Here is a 19,991-nt window from a genome sequence, read left to right as displayed (position 1 = left end):
CCATAAAATTCATCACACCTTTTGTTGAAAAACCGGAATTTTTCCCATAGAAATAACATGGGAAATTTTCTGAAAAAAAGCGATCCGGTGGCTCCGATATTAGAAAAACTATAAGTTTGTTAGTTTTGGGAACGGTCTTAAATGAAAGGTACAACATTTTGCATTCCGCTAAGCTATTTTCATGGAAAATAATTAAGTTTAAGTATTAATTTTGATAACATTTAGAACATAACTCGATTTGCGATTTTATATCATGGATACACTAATTTACTAGAAAATATCAGCGCGATTAAAATTGGCCTTTTTTAACGCTTAGTTGCCTCATAATAATTTGAGAGTTTCTTCATAAAGCTTTATGGATGAAATGGCCTATAGAGAGCGCGATAAGACGGCTTTAATAATGCCGCGCAGCCGCCGTGAGTCCCGTGACGTTGAAATGGCGATAGTCGGCGACGCAATCAAATACTCGAGTCTAAATCGTCGCCTTAAATAGCGTTTATGAACTTTATGAACCTTTTGGAAAGTAATTTGGTCTAATTTTAGTATTTTTAGTTGCTAAAACTTAATATTATTTAAATATAAAACGCTTAAGGTAAGAATTATCATTAAATTTGTAAATTATTGTAAATTAATCTATTTCATTTCACTAAGCCTTGGTCAAAACAATTTCCGTAGCACGGTTCTTATCCCATCCTGGCTCCTGGTTTCCTCATATCCTCTGCTCTTGGCTTTGAAGTTTAATGCTTTGTTTATCTCGTCAACATAGGTAACAGTGGCGCTAGTTAATTTAGGATACCGTTATCTAATTTGCTCAAATCAGGGTAGAAAAAAATGTAGTCGTGTTCTTTAGTACACTTGGGCTTTTATCTGTTACCGCTATTTCCATATCTCCATTGTATTAAATAAAAATTGGCATTTCTACCCAAATAATTGAAATATTTAATTAGGTAATGCTTTTTGAAAGACCACGCTTACTACAGAACAACCAACGTAACATCTTTCTTTACATTGTAAACTATTAAACACAAGAAATAGCACTGCCGTTAACGGTGATTTTCCAATGAAATAAGTAATGACTGCACACCTTATAAGTAATGACTGCACACCTTATTTTGTTAACTAATAGACCTCATTTATTATAATTTTAGCTCAAAGTGCTTTAACTGACACGCTTTTAACAAGTTTTATTATTAATTGTGATTATATGAATGTTACGATTGATGGATGAAGTTCAGTTTGGTACGCAAGCCAACCAACAAACAATGGTTTCTAACCAAATAGACTATTGTGAGTAAATCAAAAATAGTAAATAATTTCATAGAATGCTGCTAGTATTTTTCGTTTATTTCAACAAAATACTTCCATCAGTTTGACGGAGAAAATTCTGCGTTAGCGTTAACATAGTTAACAAATAATGGAATGTTGAAATCAGTATTTAATGCCCAACATTTGTTATTAGGTAAAAATTTAATTATAAATAAAATATTCGCGTGTCCAGTCACTGTCCATAACTCGGTTTAAAAAAACCAATGTTCCTACTGTTGTAAAATTATTCATTTGCAGAAAAAGTTTATTTTGCCAAGGTTAGCGGAGCATCTAGTGCCGTCGGGTTAAATTAACCCTAACAGATATTCTTTGAGATGTGTGGAAATTTGTTATGTGGACAAAATTGTTAACGCAAATTTATAAATAAATTGACAATTTTAATAGATATTATTAATATTATACAACAGTAGCTAAATGACTCCATTCATTCATTCATGACATGATTCATTAATGTCAGTATACATGTTTGTTCATTATTGTCAGTATTCATGTTTGTTCAATATTGTCAGTATTCATGTTTGTTCAATATTGTCAGTATTCATGTTTGTTCAATATTGTCAGTATTCATGTTTGTTCACTATTTTCAGTATAAATGATTCATTTATGTCAGTGTAAATAATTCATTTATGTCAGTGTAAATAATTCATTTATGTCAGTGTAAATAATTCATTTATGTCAGTGTAAATGATTCATTTATGTCAGTGTAAATGATTCATTTATGTCAGTGTAAATAATTCGTTTATGTCAGTGTTAATAATTTATTTATTTATTGAATGTGTTGTTCACAAAGTCAACAATATGACGTATGTGTCAACATCGGAGTTTAATACACTAGGCAAGTTGCGGAAAGACAATAAAGGAGTAGAGTAATACGAGAACAAAAATGGATAATGTAATATTAAAAAAATAATAATAACAATAAAAACAATGTCAGTTAATTAGGAATTCCCTGCACATTAATGCAATTTTTTATAATAATCATTTAGGTTGAAGGGTGAAAGAAGTATAATGCTTACAATTTAATACAAAAAATGTCTAATAATTTACGACGAAAATGGGATTTATTAGTTAGAATGACGACATGATTCATTGGGCAAGGAATTACAATTGTCAATGACAGGCTGACAGCACATGCAAAGTGTGTTTGTCCGAAAACTGCACAGCACAGACCTCTAGGCCTCAGTCTCAAATACGTGTTAAACCTTAATGATGAAACCTCCGCTGCCGAAACTTTGGCGATAACTTTTCAAGGGAAATTATGCCAAACAGAACTGTATAGATTCTTTCATTTAATATTATTTTACATTTACATTATTTAAATTAAAATACTTCATTAAAGGTAAAAATTATTGCGGTTTACTGAGTTCCCAGTTTTATACTCACGGAATAAAACCAAGTAAATTAATTTTTATTTTAAATGCAATTTTAACGATAGTATACAACACATAGCTTGGAAATTACGCATGACGTTTATGATTGATTTCTTATAAGTGTTAAGTAAGCTTTATGATAAAAACAAACAGGACATTTCTACTTAAATTTTCGTGTTGAATATCAAACATATTGTAGATTTCTAATTAATCATTAGAAACACATTACATTTATGAAGATATTTTATTAAATATTACAATGATTAATTAATGTTGAATTAATAAATAAAATTGGAATAAATCATTATAAAACTGCACACCATTTATGATTTCCTAGTCCCGTACACCTTCCCCCCTCCCCCCTCCCGGGTGTAAACTAAAAAATTGGAATAATAGACCAAATTTAAATGATTAATAGAAAAGTGAATTATGTAATTTTAATAATTTAATCAATTTTAAAACAATGAAATTTTTGTCATTTTTACAAACTAAAAATAAAAAAAAACAGGTGAATGATGATCCTATATAAAACAAGAAGAAAAATTATACTCTAAGAAGAATTTTATTGGGGCACAGGAAATTAAATTAACCATATAATACTGGTAGAAAAGCCAGTAACAACTAATTGTAAGGCTAGTTTAAAGTTTCGCGCGTATTAGCAACAGGTCCCTTCATTGTCACCCACAACGTCCTGGCTAATCCATAACTATGAGACTTTACATTTTAGCCCTAACCAAAGTTTTGCCTATTCTGGAGAAATATGCTCAGAGTTTTACTATATTTCGTCATTCATTATATTTGTACCTAAATTTTTTAGTATAATATTCATGTCTAACATTAATAAAAACTGTTAACATTTTTTCCAGTGCCCCAGTTTAATATAATTCATCACATTATTTCTAAGAACTTTAATTATTTATTTTACTTACAAAACAAAAATTAAACAGTCTCCTTGGCGACAGTCTCCTCCCTGTCGTCATCCTCCATTTGGATGACGACATCCTGGGGGGCCTTCGGTGGCATCCCCTCTCCTTCCTTGCCCTGAGGCATTTCCTCCTCCTTTTTTTCTTTTCCAATAATATAAATAGGCTATTAACTATCTTTATTGAATTTAGACTATCTTTTTGTTTGCTAAGCCATTCATTTGGTCTAACAATTATTAAACACAAGGAGGATTCATACCATTTACACCTGAAGGCAAGGAGGCGCCTGGAGGAAAAAATGTAAAAGGGGTTTTTGTCTTCCAGGTAGCCTGCCCTCCTGGCGTAAATGATATGAATCCCCCATATGTGAAAACTAAATATAGTTTAGGAACTAGAATTTGGATAAAAAAAGGCCCAGTGTTTACAATTTACTAGTCATGAGAGATAGTATTGTGCTGCCAGTCTTGCAACCACGGAGTTGTATCATTTCTTTAAATACATGCAGGGTGGGAAATAAGGATTTTTTTGAAACTGGACATGGGGACAGCGACCCCCTGGAATAAATAAACTGGTCCATGACCATTCACCAGGACGCGTCGTCTGCTAAAGTAAAGAAGTGGATAATTCAAGCAGTTGAGATAATGTCTGGACTCTGGTTACCCTTGAATTTTATTAGTGGTCAAGTGGACCACTGACCCCCCTCCGATTTAATTTCTAAACTGGTCCAGGCAATTTTTAACCTGGTCATTTGCCCTGTGCCACCGCCTTATTTCCCACGCTGATCAAGACTGAGTTGATCTTATTGATAAATTGGCTCTAACTTGTTATAATATTTAAATGACACATATAGGGCAAATTGCTACTACCACCAAGATCTGCACCAGAGGCGGCTCCAGGCGAGCTTACTATATGTCTCAGACGACAGCTTATTCTGTATTATACAATAAGCCTCTGGCTTTCTTTTTACCCGTCAATAAACTTTATTATTATTATTATTATTATTATTATTATACTCTGTTACAGCAACGGTGATCAGCACGCTCAAAGCTAGGTCTCTATGTAACGTAGCTTTGTGCGTAATGTTAAGAGACGAAAAACTTCAGTAACTTCAGGTTTAAAATATGCGCGAGGCGCTAGTTTCTTACTTCCAGTGCACGCCTGCACGGACCTTTAGGCCTTAGTTTCAAATACGGGTCAAATTGCCTAAGGCCTAGAGGTCCATGCACTCGAGCTAAAAAATTCGCGGATATTTTAAATCCTGAAGATCCTTATTTTCCTCGTCTCTTGTCAACGCGTGAAAAACTACGTTACATAGAGACCTAGCTTTGCGCGTGCTGACAACCGATGTTGTAACAGAGTATATACAGAATAAGCTGTCGTTCGAGATAGGGAGTTGCCTATCCTATAGCGTTAAAACAAATTCCCTCACGCGCATTCTTTATCCATTGTCACACCATCAGCTTTTAAAAAAGGATCCGTACCTTTCAGGACAGGGCAATTTCTAATGAAATGGCCTGTTTTTTTACATAAATAACAAATGCGCGGACGCCCCCCACGTTTACCGCCTCGACCACCGCGACCACCACGACCGCCTCCACCACCACTGTTATTCGTCACGTAAACGTTGCCCGTAATCTTCCAGCTGTCCATTGTAAGCCTTGGCCGGTTAACAAGGAATTAAAAACAAATCACAATTAACGTTAGAAAGTGCTCACTATCTATTTTCAAACTAATTCATATAAATAAACCTTCAAGTTGTTAAATATATGACTTAGCTTAAAAACTAATAAAAGAAAATTAATTCTTAAATAAATTTTGGCATAGAACTCACTTTCGTTCCTTAAAATTTGAAATTTGCGACACTGACTATAGCCCACTCGATCACGCACTCCACCGTCGTGGAGCGCGTGATCGAGTGGGCTATGCACTGACAGTGTAAAATAAAAGAGAGGAATAATAATAATAATTAAAAATTTAAATATTTGTGTGAATGCTGAGCTCCATAAAGGAGCCGCCCTGTGTTTTTAAAACTATTATGGGACACTTTAAAATTTTATTGGACAATGTCCAGTGTCCTGTGCTTATTTCCGGCCCAGCCTATAAATGTTCTTGTGCTTATTTTCGGTCCTGTACACAACTGTGACTTTTTAACTAAGCCTTTTTTATGTTAAGCGCCAGTGCGCCACGTTTTCGGGTGCCTTTCGGTGTTTTGGACTTTTGGTACGTATTCTCCAACACATTTTCCTCTGCTACTACTAAGACTTACAATTAATTTCATTTCTAATTAATCTTTTAAGGGTTAATAACTGCTTTTATTAGTTCCATTACTTTACAACGTCTGTATTAAATTATTTACATTTTTTCTCTTGTTTAATTTTTATTCTTTTTTCCCTTCACTTTTTATTACATTTCACTGTATGTTGTTTTTATTTAAGAGTGTATATAATTGTACTTCTTTGTGGTTCCAAAACGTTCTTTGTGCAACACTTTATTGGATAGCTTTGTGGTTCCAAAGCGTTCTTTGTGCAACGCTTTATTGTATTTCTTTCCGGATCAAAGGTGTTCTTTGTGCAAGAGCTAATTCGGGTTCTTTGCAAACACAAGTTGAAAATTGCTGCGTGGAATTAAAATCAGTTTCAAAAATACAGAACTGTGTTATATTTCTTTACGAATATTCGAAATGGTTTCTCGAGCAGAACAAAAGAAAATATATAAGCGCTTAGTAATGCGAAAAAAAAGAGCGGAAGGCAAGTTAAAATCGCAAGTTCAGAGTAAATCATTGAAACATGATAAAACTAACAAACTATCTTAAAAACAAGGCGTTGTTTAAGAGAAATAGTGCAAAAAACTATGTGGAGCGTAAATCTCTACTTGAGACAGGGAAAAAACCTATGAGAACTATGCCGCCAGGTGGAGACGCTAATTTGCGCTCAAAAAATAGAAAACCAAATAAACGGGATAAATTTGTCTTTGCGAAAAGACTCCTTAATGCGGGGATTTTCAAGACGAAAAACAAAAAATTTATAGCCGAAAGTTACAAACGGTTTCTAGTCACACGTTTAACTGAAAGGCTGGCAGTATTGAAGTCTTTTGACGGTGAGACTAGTAAAAGATGCACCAAATTTGTCTCTTACAAGCTAAAATGCCAATTGTTAGCTGGTAAAATATTGCATTTGAAAAGGCAAATGTATTCGGCATACCACGCCCAACTATCAGGGATGGTTAGCGAATTTAAGGATTTTGTCAAAAAAATCAAAGAAATTGGGTCAGTCACTTGTGACAATTTGACGGAAGTTGTGGGTGGGAAAAGGCTTCACAGTAGCCTAAAAGAAGCCTATTTTCATGAAATTACCTATTATGCAATTGGGAATAATGGCAGAATACTGAAAAATGACGAAGAGTCACGCTATACCAAAATTTTTCAATTGAATTCTGATGGTAGTGTACGAAAGGTTCTGAGAGACCGTGCTTCCAATTCGACTAAAGAACTGTTTGTTGATGAAATGGGAAATTTCGTTGAAATAAGAAACAATGACAAAACTCATGTCATTGAACGAGTCTTACAAATTAATGAGTCGGGGGTTGTTACGAATCTTTTCAACGTTGTTGAGAATGAGGAGAATAACCCCAAAGCAAATTTAGTGATCAACGAAGATGGGTTCATTGAAACCCAACCCAAAACAGTTTATTGGGAATGCAGTCATATTTGCAAAGTTAGAAATCAAGCCATTTCAAAAGTACTAGCTTTCGTAAACACAGTTGCGACTGCCAATGAAAAATCTTTGACTAAAATTATTGAGTCAGATTTGGACCTTTGCGAATTAAGAAAACAATTTTGCGCAAAATCAAACGTGTCTATACCACCAGATGGGGACGAAATAGTCGTGAAAATAGTTCCGTTTCTAGGACACACTGCTTACTGCGCTGATACGGAAGAGTGCCAAAGTCATTTGCGTTCTTTCGCTGAACTCGCTCCTCATTATTCGGGAATTAGAAGTATTCTGAATAATATTTATCGCGTCAAAGCGTTGCTCAACGCTTTAACTAAAATTTCAACTGAAATTGATCATGGTGATTACGAGTCTCTGACAAAAGTCATGGCGGAATTGAGAAAAATCCTTGTCACACGTGGAAAAAATTTGAATAAGGAACAAAACGATGCTCCTACAGGAAGCGTTAACGCTCCTCGGCCGAGTCTCGATGAAAATGAAATCTTGAGTCTTTACGAGAATCAATTCGCTCGGGCAATGCTACATACCAACGAATTTCACGATACACCCTGCGACTGCTGTTTAAGATTACTGAAAAAATCTGATTTAAGAGCGGTAGAAAAACTGGTAAACAGTGCCGTTTTTGATAACGAGGCCTATTTGATTTTAAGAGCTGGTTGGATAATGAATAATTCCGACACGAGAGAAGCAGACATGCTTCTATGTCGTTACTGCGCCACGGATTTGGGAAAGGGTAAAGTTCCCATTAGATGTTTTCTGAACAACTTGGCGGTTGACAATCCTCCGCCAGGTGTCACCTCTTTAAACATGTTTGAGAAAGTTTTAATTCAGCTTGTGAAGCCGTTCCACACTGTGGTGCGGTTAGGCACCAAAACCAATTCCAACATGCAGTTTGGTACGGTTAAAGCTTTAAAGGGAAGAGTAATTTATCTTCCAATTCCCGTGGAGAAAAATTTGAAGATGATTCCTAAGACGTTGCCCACAAATCACGAACTGCATATCTTGGTGAATGGCGTTCCCACTGCGGACAAAAAAGTTTGGCAGCAGGTTGTTTGCCTCGAAAAAGTGTTGAAAGCATTCAGTGTGCTAAAAAATATTAATCCTTTTTACAAAGACATTGATATTTCGGCAATGAATCTGGATTATATTTGTGGGACGCAAAATGTTGATGGCGGAGAAAATTCATTGACTCCCGATGAATTACTGAGCGTTACAGATCCACTAGCGCTGATCAACGATGGCTGTGATGCGGTGCCACGTGCTCCCGCTGCGCTTCCAATGGAAGCGGTGAATAGCGGTCACGACATGCAAGCTGGCCAAAACGCTTCAAATATGGCCGTGCAGGGTGAAAATCACTTGAACCTTGCAGCAGACGACGCCTACGCAATTTTAACGCAGCCCGATGCTTTGTTGCGAAAACTTTCCGAATACGAAGCCAATGATCTGTACGATCACTACTCTATTCATCCGGTGAACGTCCAACCACCGAAGGATTTATTGGGTACTTACCAAATGAAGCGAGCCGGTTAGCACTTGGGACAAAAAACTGGAATACATGAGCTTCGTTCATTTGTTCCCTCGGGGTCGCTTTGGCAAGCACGATGATAGACCATTTGGAAAAATAACGGAAACCGAGTATCGTTTATCCCGTCTTTTGAACAAAAGTCCAATTTTTAGACGAAATTACGCCTATTTGTTTCATTCTTATCAAGAATGCGAAATGAAAGCGATTTCTAGCAGTTTGAACTACGTTCTTCGTGTTAAAAAACCCATGCCAATTGGAGTTGGAACTTTGCTCAGTCGGGTTGAATCTGGCGATAAAGAACTTGAGAGTAATTAAGCTACTTTCTTGGGCCATATTCGAGGTACTAAGGACTACTGGTATAAAGTCCTTAGATCCGTTCTAGCGATGATTCGGGAATTTGGCCCTCCCACCTGGCTCTTGACTTTTAATCCGGCCGAATATGATGACGTGGAACTGCACGATCACTTGAGAAAAGTGAATTCAGACGTTCCAGGAGTAGAGTCGATGACGGTGGCTGAATTGTTGAATTTCGATCCACTTAGCGTCAATTTGCACTTTCACAACAAAGTGCGGTCGCTGTTACACAACTTTGTCTTGTGTAAGCAAAATCCAGTTCTTGGCATGATAGAACATCATTTTTGGCGGGTTGAATACCAATCTCGAGGTTTACCTCACTACCACATGCTTTTGTGGGCCAAGGGCGCTCCAAAGATTGGAACTTCTTCGGCCGAGACTATTTTGGATTACGTGCAAAAACACGTCACGTGTTCGATGCCAAGCGCATCGGTAAGTCCGGAGCTGCTCCGGCTGGTAAAAAAATTTCAAACTCACAAATGCACCTCCAGTTGTTATAAGAAGGTGAAAAATTCTAAAAAGGGATCAAAAGTGTGTCGTTACGGTTTTCCTCGAAACGTAACAAACGTTGCCACTATGAATTCCGTCAGATCAGTTACTCGTCATCGTAAGATGAAAAAGGTGCAGAAACGACTGTACGACTTGCCGAGAAAACAACACGAAGAGTTAATAAATGATTATAATCCCACGCTTCTTTTGGCTTCCAAAGCCAATATGGATTTGCAATTTGTCGCTGACAAATCGGAAATTGTGGCAAACTATGTCACTGCGTACGTGACAAAGGGAGACCGAGCTGACATGGACCAAACTTTTGCCGAGTTAGGGAATGAAAGTTTGTCCAAAAAATTATTTGCCTATAGATTGAAATCTTTGACGTGCAAGCAAATAGGAATTTATGAAGCTCTTGGTATGATGCTGGGCCAAGATCTTTACAACAAGTCCGACAGCACTAAATTTATAAACACTAACTTGAAAGAAAACCGACCGAGAATTTTGAAAGGTTACAAGGAACTCGCTCGTTTGAGGGAAACTGACCCCGAAAGCAAGGACACTTGCCAAAAAGGGTTCGTCGACGACAAGTATCCGAATCGTCCCGACAGCTTGGAAAATCTTAGTTTGCGGGAATTTGGTCAGTTTTACGATTACGCGAAGCACTCTGATGGTGTCGAGAAAAATGCGAATGTAATCGAGTTGAAAAACAATCTGGGTTTCATGAGAAAGAGAATTAAGCCCTAAATAGTGGAGCACTACATTCACGACCCGATAGAGGAGAAAGAAAAGTATTGTCACGCTCTACTGATCCTCTTCAAACCTTGGCGTGACGAAACTGAACTATTAGGCGAGTTTGAAACTTACGCGGATGCTTTCGAAAACTCGCTTTCGGTGTTAAAAGATATGAGAGAATATCACGAGAAACTCTCGGTTTCCAAAGAAGTTGAAAAGAAACGCGAGGGTTCTAAAAAGGCGAAAGAGCCAGAAACCGTAATTTCGGAAGCAGAAAGTGACGACGATGAAAATGCGTTGCAAGGGAAGGAAATTGTTATTGAAGTTGAGAATGCGATGGCTGATGTAGAAGCTGCCATGGAAATGAATTTCGAGACTGATGTTGACAATGTGGCGTTACTAAACTCGGATCAAAGACGAATATATGATCACATCATGGATCACTTCTCCCAAGAGGGAGAAAAATCTGGAAACAAGTGCCTTTTTGTGTCGGGACCTGGTGGCACTGGCAAATCGTTTCTTATCGACACTCTCGCCAAGCCGTAAGGCGACGCTTTCAAAATCCTGCTAGCGTGGCAATTGCCGCGCCAACGGGTTTGGCAGCGTTGAATGTTAATGGCGTAACATTACACAGATTACTAATGTTGCCGGTAGATCATTGGCGTATTGCCGAATACCATTCCCTAAGTTCTGACAATATGAGCATTATGAAAGAAACTTTGGGAAATTTAAAACTGTTAATTATTGATGAAATTTCCATGGTCTCGTCGGTGTTACTGACTCATGTTCACTTGAGGCTCAACGAATTTTGGGAAATGAACCAACCATTTGGTGGTGTGGTCTCTATCCTTGTTTTGGGAGACTTTTTCCAATTGCCTCCAGTTCAAGGGAATCCCGTGTTCATCAAAATCACTTCCGAAGAAGCCAGACTTAGATTCAATTGCATCGGAGGAAGTGATCTTTGGAAGTTTTTTAAATACGATGAACTAACTCAAAATGTTAGACAAGCCAACGACCAAAGTTACAGCGACATTTTAAGCAGAGTTAGAATTGGAAATATTTCCGAAGCTGATGTTGCAACCTTAAAAAGTAGATTGGTTGCTGACGGACAACACATCGAGGTGGCTATGGACCTTTTCATAAAGCTGTCCAATGAAGGGTTTCACCCAATTTGTTTGATGCCTAAATTAGCCATGTGCGAAAAATTCAACTGTGAAATGCTGCGAAAAAACGGCGAGAAAGTTGAAGTCATTCCTTGCCAGGATAGACTCGCTGACTACGGCAAAAAAATGAATAAAAACATTCTCAGGAGACTGCAAAGGCTAGAAAACGAACCGTCCAAAACGGGTGGTTTGGAGAGCAAATTATTTCTGTGCGTTGGCTGCCACATAATGGTCAGAAGGAATATCAGTTTTGAAGAAGGCGTTGTAAATGGTACGATGGGTTTCATAACTGGATTTAAGAAGGACGAACAAGGAAACGTTATTGGTATTTTTCTCAGAGTAGATCGCGAACCGAATAACGACGACGCTAACACTGACTTTTTAGTTGAGAAAATTTGCGTCAAATTTTTGCTCATGGCAAACATTTACGTTAAGCGCTCGCAGTTTCCCGTCATCCTGGCGTACGCTATTACGATACACAAAAGCCAAGGAATGAGTTTAAAATGCGCCATTATGGATTTGGGTCCAAATTTATTTGGAACGGGCATGGCGTACGTCGCTTTATCGAGAGTGACGACCTTAGCCGGACTCCATCTATTACAGTTCGATCCGACTAAAATTAAGGCGGATGGACGAGCCATAATGGAGTATAACAGGCTTCGCAAAAAATATAGGCCAGATCTGCCTGTTTTGGAAATAACGGAGTCGAAAGAAAGGCGCGGTGGGAAAAGAAGTGCGCCTACACTATCTAAAAGCCTTTTAGAAGGCGAGGAAGAGAGATGTGAAGAAACACCGAAGAAGAAAAGGAAAGCCCAACAGAGTTTGGATAGTTTTCCCTTGAAGGGTTTAGCTAACGATGATCAAGTAACGTGCTATTCTAATAGCGTTTTGCAACTGCTTTTATTAGTGCCGGAATTAAGAGAATTGGTTAAGTCTTACAATGGATCGTTCGTTGAAAAACCAGTTTTACGGTGCCTTCATGACACGATAAACGACATCGAGAGTTCTCAAGGAAGTTTTAGTCGTAAGGGGTTGGAACTGAGAATGGCTGTTGGAAATCATTTTACGCAAAACGATCAACAAGACGCCAGTGAATTTTTGATGGTGCTCTTGACGACACTAAGCCAAGAAATGGAAGCCGATTACTCTAAGGCTCTAAAAGATCTTTTTTGGTCAAAGTCGCGAAACGTTATCAAATGCCGCAAATGTCAAGTTGAACAAAATTCGGAGAATATTGTTGAAAGCAACATTTTCAATCTTCCACTAGAAAACCGAGATAAAATTGATTGGAAAACTCTAGAAAAAAGGATGAGATTAACAGAGGTGCCATGCGTATTTTGTAACAACCCAAAAATATAAGAGCGTGATGTATTGATATCCAGCGGGAAGTACGTATTTTTGTGTCTTCTCCGTGGCGATTACAAAGATGGTCGACCAATTAAGATTTCGACCAAAATATCAAGTTTTGAAAATTAAAATGTCACTATGAGTAAGATGCTTTTTAAAACTAAAGGGGTGATTATTCATAAAGGTGAATCGTTGGCCGAGGGACATTATGTGAACTTTGTGAGAAAAAACAACGGCTGGTACGAGGTCAGTGATACAATGATCAGAAAAAGGGAGAGATTCGTCAGTAACTTGACTGACGTCACTGTTCTGCTCTTAGAAAGGGTCCAGACACATTAAAGGGAATCTAACGTGCTTGAAGAATCCATATCAAATTTACCCCGCGTAAAGTCCAAAATATCAATATTCGTACCAGAAAGGAGCATCATATCTGTCAAAGATATACTTATAGTTTCATATTCCCTTTAAAGTAATTTATGACTGGGTAAGATTGCTAATCCAAGAGGAAGTTTAAGGTTAACGATGGTTCTGGAGTAATTTTGATGTTGCCTACTATAATAACCGTGAAAGGGAGAGGAGGGAGGAATGTAGGGCCATGCTATTTTTACGAAAAAAAGGCGGTGATTCTTGCATTCATTTTAGAATTTTCTAGTGAAGGGTTTTGTCTTGCCCCAATGGTATTTTATGTAAAAACAAGTTAAAAACGCAGCCCCTGTTGGTAATGCTATGTTATAAAATATAATTCTTTAATAAACTGGTGATACTATTGAGAGAAACTCATATTATTAGTTAACATTGAACAGATTTTTGGAACTGAGATTTAGACACTCGTACCCAAATTTTAAATAAATACTGATTAAAACTAATATATTCGAAGAGTTCTCTAAATATCAGTTTCGCAACTACCATTTTTCTCTTTTAAGCGCGCTATATTTTTTTTTACATTAAGACGCTTATAATTTTTTTTGCATTAACAATTTCAAACCGTTCCAAAAAAGTCCACGAGATTTTATAAACTAAATTAATTTAATCTAATACTGTTTTAATTTCAACCCCTGTAGCGAAGATTTTGTGTTTAAATATTATTTATTAATATAACCTTTTCTTTGTATTACTTATCAATAATGTGTACCGGACCCAATCTAATACCACTTACAAAAATTTATAGCCATATGAACTTATTAATTTGTCCCACTAACTAATATCCTACTATTGTTGGAGAATTTGTTTTTATAAAGTTTGAGAATTATTTCCCCAATTGCGGTTACCAATATATATATATATATATTACATTACCCTTGTAAATAAAATAACTAAAAGATTTTTTTTACAATTAATATTCCAGGAAGTTTTGCATATTCTACAGGGCCGGTAGGTCCTTGTAAATATGACTTGATACTCTTTTGTAACGTTAAATCAAAATTCACATGCTTTTACCAATTTTCCTATGGAGATTAACATGGGGTTTTTCGTGATATTTAACCACCTCTAACTGAAAAACTAGAGCGAAGTTACTTTTCGGAATACTCTTAATTTAACAATTAAGTATTCAGGGTGTGCGATCGGCTAGTCTAATCAGAAACAATTAAGTCTAAGTATGTTAATTTTAGTTAATTACAGAAGTACTTGTTTCGACCATCGTGATTGGACATAATAATAATGCTAGAGCTCTTCGAAAACTCAAAATAACCAAGTATCTATGGTGTAGTGGTTATCACGTCCGCTTTACACTCGGAAGGTCCCAGGTTCGAGCCCTAGTAGATACATGACTTGACTATCGTTATTGGACACAATAATAAGCTAGATCTCTTCGAAAACTCAGAATAACCAAGTATTCATTGTGTAGTGGTTATCACGTCCGCTTTACACGCGGAAGGTTCCGGGTTCGAGCCCTGGTAGATACATGTTTTGACCATCGTGATTGGACATAATAATAAGCTAGATCTCTTAGGAATCTCAGTATTACCAGGTATGTGTAGTGTAGTGGTTATCTCGTCCGCCTAACACGCGGAAGTTGCAACGTTTGGGCCCTGCTAGATACATGTTTTGACCATCGTAATTGGACATAATAATAAGCGGTAAAGAAAACATAATTACTCAAAATTTAATTACATTAAGACTGAAGCGACAGATATTATATAAAAACGTCTTGGTTTGGACCAAGGCCGAAAAAACAAACGATATGTGTGAGGTTTATCAATTGACTGAAGTTTCAGATATTGAAATTTTTTCTAGTTATTTTTATACACTCAATCCTTAATCAATATTTAATTCAATCAACTGATTTTACTGTTAGTCGACCTAGTCCCTCTAAATTAATTGAAAAAATTACATATCTACGCTTTTTCAAGAACAATTACATTTTCCGAAAACATTTTATCATGAAATTAATTATTTTGAAGGGATTTCGTGTCGATACTCACTAACTTGTGAGCATCTTGACCGACATAGTTTTAATTGTTGCTGGCTTGACAAATTTTCAAGTTTGCACCAAAAGAAGTTTAAATCTGTTTTAAGTTGTTGATAAGACTGTCGTTTAGAGTGAATGTCGTCTACTTAAGACAAAGCAACAAAGTTTATCCTGTGTGGTAAAGGGTAAAGATCACATAAACAGAAATACTTCTCAGACTTGTTATATTCATTTCCCGCGGAAATAATATGGTTAAACAAATCATTCATTACTAGTTATGCCAAGAAGGTCACATTTAACTCCGACACCCCCTCCCTTCCTCTATTTACCCAATATATGGCATTTTATAATCACCAGTGGTTTCAGTGTATGGGTCATCTGAGCCGTCGCAACACACTCAGCCAATATTACCATAGACTGAGTTATGACCAAGAAATTCTTAAGTACGGAAAAGGAAGTTCCAGTGCAACTTTACCATCAAAGAGGCGACAATAGAAATGTAGCATTTCGATATACGAAATTAAATGTATAAATTCGCGCAACACCCTTGTTTGGCATCCACGATCAAATATTTACATTTTCCATTCGAGTTATGCCAAAGTTCGCTTGCTTGTTTTAGACATCCAGTAGAACATTTCAAATATTCAATACTGTATCCTCAACATGATAAATTAATTTCACGATAGAATGTTTTCGGAAAATGTAATTGTTCTTGAAAAAGCGTAGATATGTAATTTTTTCAATTAATTTAGAGGGACTAGGTCGATTAACAGTAAAATCAGTTGATTGAATTAAATATTGATTAAGGATTGAGTGTATAAAAATAACTAGAAAAAATTTCAATATCTGAAACTTCAGTCAATTGATAAACCTCACACATATCGTTTGTTTTTTCGGCCTCGGTCCAAACCAAGACGTTTTTATATAATATATCTAGACACGTATTAGACGCTAAAGTTAAAAAAAAGTCGTCATTCATGACTAACGTCTGTTTATCAACTAACCCCAACTTCTTAAACAAACCTTATTTTATACATAAAAAGATCGTCCATAGCTCGGTAGACTGGCCGGGATTTGAACTCGCCACCTTTTTGGGTATTACATTAGTAGACCCTGCCTTTAACCACTGAGCTATGGACGATCTTAAAATACACGCCGTTTATCTTCATCAAAAAAACTTTAAAAATTCTTAAACTTTTAAAGTCGTTACCCTTGAAAAATCTACGTAGCTAGGTAATTGACCTTACCCGATTCCAATAAAAAAAGACAACGCCCTGACTAGTTCGAGCCGGTTTCAACCTGTTTTCAAGCGGTTATTATATAAGACACGCGGCTTTAATAGTACGTTTCAGGGTGTGGTCGATAGGGTGTGGTCGGTAAAAAATAAATTTTTTTTATCTAGAGAACTTGTTTAATATTAAATCTGCTCTCGGTCATTTAGTATATAAGCTCCGTGTTTCATAAAGAAAGTTATCAGTTGCTCAGCTATGCTCTTAAAAGTCCAACAAAAGATGTCTTGCTTTAACTCGTGCCGCTTTTGTTGGGTGAGTAAGGACCGAACTCAATTTTCCAACCGAAATGAGATCAAGGGAAAGAGACCAAGTTCGATTATTCCAAGTGTCTCTTCTCAGGACTAGCCTGAAAAGAGACCAAGTTCGATTCATGTACTCTATTTACGTAGCTTTTCAGGACAATCTCTACTCTGCTACATTTGGTTGCACTGAAAAGCTGCGTAAATTTGTGTGAAGTCGCATTTTTTCGCGTCCCACCACTCAACGTCGGCCATAGTTCGTGACCAAATGCAAGAAATTTACGTGAGAAATCCGGAGAATTTGGTCCCGGATGATGTTGAGGAGGTTCATGAATCGACCTTCATTGCAGTGTCATTTGTGTCCACACAACGGACTATCGCAATGAAGGAAAATCGAGTTTAAGTTAAGTCCTGCTACTTTTTCCGCGGCAAGACTTAATTTTACGTGTTTTCCATTGGTCTCTTGAAAGTTGCGTAAAATTTGTGTGAAGTCGCCTCAGCCATCAGAATGCACGAGCAAAGCTTTTTGGTTGTGGTTCGATTTCATTCACAAGGTCGGACTGACGCTGGAATGAAGGAGAAGTTCTGGCGCAAACAACGAGACCAGAACAAGAAGACCAGGCCCCCCACACTGGCTCGGATGTAACTTCCTTCGGGAGGTAAAGGGTCAACGAAGAATTTTATGGGACATGGCCCGTACAACCCGACAAGCCCTACCACCGCATAAGGTTCTGCGTACCCTGCACCAGCTGGAGCACGTTCTCTTCGGTGAGGCCTTGACTTCGATGTCCTTCTCAAACTTAACAGCTGTTCGCTCGATCAACGTGGATACGATTCGGAGCCGAAATGCCCAAGATCTTCATGAATCAATGGAGGCATGTACCACCAGAGTGCCTGAAAAAAGCTGGTGGCCAACGCCCCGCTAGAATGAATGCCGCGTTGATGTTAATAAAACGCGGCGCTAATTACGATTTAAAGAGCGGCTTTCAGTTAAGATTTCGACTAAAATATCAAGTTTTGAAAATCAAAATGTCACTTTGAACAAGATGCTTTTTACACTAGAGATAAGAACAATTACCTTCAAAATTACAATTTAAAGAGTGGTTTTCATTAGCGGTAAAAGTGGCGGTAAATATTTCTGGTTTTAATTTAATCTTTGTTTATATTTATATTCTTGTTATTCTCTATTTATATTCTTGTTATTCTCTATTTTATTTTATATATTATTTGGTATTTGTTATTAAAAAATCTTTATTTATATATTTGTCTTTGTTTCTCAGACATTTTTTAAAGGTTATTTTTATGGCGGGAAATTCAAACGAGAATCTTACAAAATAACTAGACTGGTTTATTAAAAGAACTACAGCCTCCGAGGGTTAAGCCGAGCTTGTTTTGGGGGAAAAATAGGTAAAACCCCTCTAAAGAGTCATAGCATGCTGGAAGGTAGGGTTGATCAGGTAGGAATTTAGCTTAATCTTTGTTTGGAAGTTTGGTAGATGAGGGTCTGGCCGCCATCTTGGGGTGGCGGCCATCTTGGATCTCTGCGAATCTGTATAGTCCCTACTACTAGCGTCAAATCATAAGAGGTCTTGCCAGCAAGGACGTTGCTCTTGACAATTCGACTTAGCAGGTTTTTTAAAATATCTGTCAAACTGCTGTAAAGAAATGGCGCCATTGGCTTGGCAGACTGAAACCGCCTCAAAAATGGTTGTAGCTCAAAAGATAACATCTTAAAAAATGACAACTTAGCATCAAACAAGGGGTCATTTAAGGAAGTTTTTATAACTTCGAGACTGTTGGAATTTTGCAGTTTAGACGCATTGACAAATGTTTTAAGATGTGGAAGAAGTTCTTGACCCCTTTCAACGCATGGGAGGCTTTCCAGCCAGCGAACTTGGCAAAACCTTAGCGGAAATACTTCAACATTAGTTTTAGCTACGAAATCAGCCCGTCTTGCTGGTGAATCTTTCATCAAATAATAAATTGATCTTAGATACGAATTCACATTCCACTTGGCTTCCTTGTGCCCTGCTTGAAAGGCTCCATGGACTACATGAAGCCCGCAAGAACCAATATCAAGAATCTCTGGTGTGTTTGGGTCTTCAAAATTCATTTCTTGTTTTAGATCAGAAAAAAATCGCCAATTCACGTTTGGTCCATCCATGCTGATTTGCAATACCTTTTTCAGGGGAATATCACCAAGAGCCATCTTGAAATGTTTAAGAAGTTCTTTAACTGTTGAATGTCCCATGAAAACAGACTTGAGAAATCTGGTTGCTGTTTCTCAGTGTCCCAAAAACGTAGATGCATATCCATTTGACATTTTTGTACGACTTAATTTAGAGATTCATCGAAACAAACAACATTGGCATTATTTAACTTGTTAGTTAACAACTGCTTATGGAAGTAGGGAGCTAATCCATAAGTGATCAAGTAAGCGCATTTTTGCGGACCCATTGCGTAGCTTTTTGCTATGTTACTGTCTGGAAACATCTTTGCACAACATTGGTTGCCATTTTTAGTTGAGTTGAACGTTTCTCTATTCATGACAAGCCTCAAAGCCCAAATTATCTCAGCTCTCGTGACATCCGGTTTAAAAACTGTGGCGTGTTTTTCAATTGAAAATAGGTAATTGCTACCAGCAGTTGCTTGACTAGAAGAGACAGTACTTTTATCAATTGCACACTGAGAACTGCGTTGATCAGGAGCTTGACTAGAATGTTTTCTAATTTCATTATCAGTTGCTTGAATGGTAGAAGTTGAGGGGCATACAGTTGTATCTCCTATTGATGTCTTTGAGTCCATGCATTTTTTACTTTCAAGTTTTAGATGAAATAAACTTGAAACACTTAATTGACACTCCGAAGATTGTAGTTTTTTCAGATGTGTTGGACCTTTGGCATGACTTTTTACAGCTTGACATCCCATATTACTGAGAGAAAAGGTCTTGCAACACAATTGGCATTGCGCTACAAAAGGATCCTTGGTATCCGGTCTGATCCATCTACACCAGTCTGGATGCAGCTCTGGGTTTGACCAATCGGAGTTAAAAGCAGTTTTATAACGAGTTGAAGAGCTTCTTGCCAT

The 19,991-nt window shown here is 37.2% G+C and overlaps 1 long non-coding RNA gene and 1 pseudogene across 1 annotated transcript; one reads left to right on the top strand and one right to left on the bottom strand.

Annotated features, from left to right (window-relative positions):
* Positions 1 to 449: 449 nt before the first annotated feature.
* LOC149654935 (uncharacterized) lies at positions 450 to 1,083 on the top strand. The gene is made up of 3 exons (XR_016370347.1): positions 450 to 592; positions 652 to 766; positions 948 to 1,083. It is a non-coding gene; the product is annotated as an uncharacterized LOC149654935 (long non-coding RNA).
* Positions 1,084 to 16,981: 15,898 nt separating this feature from the next.
* On the bottom strand, positions 16,982 to 19,991 carry LOC149654934 (uncharacterized; annotated as a pseudogene).

This window comes from Phalangium opilio, unplaced genomic scaffold (assembly GCF_054372755.1).
Source record: "Phalangium opilio isolate 3A_F unplaced genomic scaffold, DU_Popi_V2 ptg000078l_1, whole genome shotgun sequence".
Classification (NCBI taxonomy): domain Eukaryota; kingdom Metazoa; phylum Arthropoda; class Arachnida; order Opiliones; family Phalangiidae; genus Phalangium; species Phalangium opilio.
Note: the sequence above shows the minus strand (reverse complement) of the source record. Positions and strands in the feature narration are given on the sequence as shown.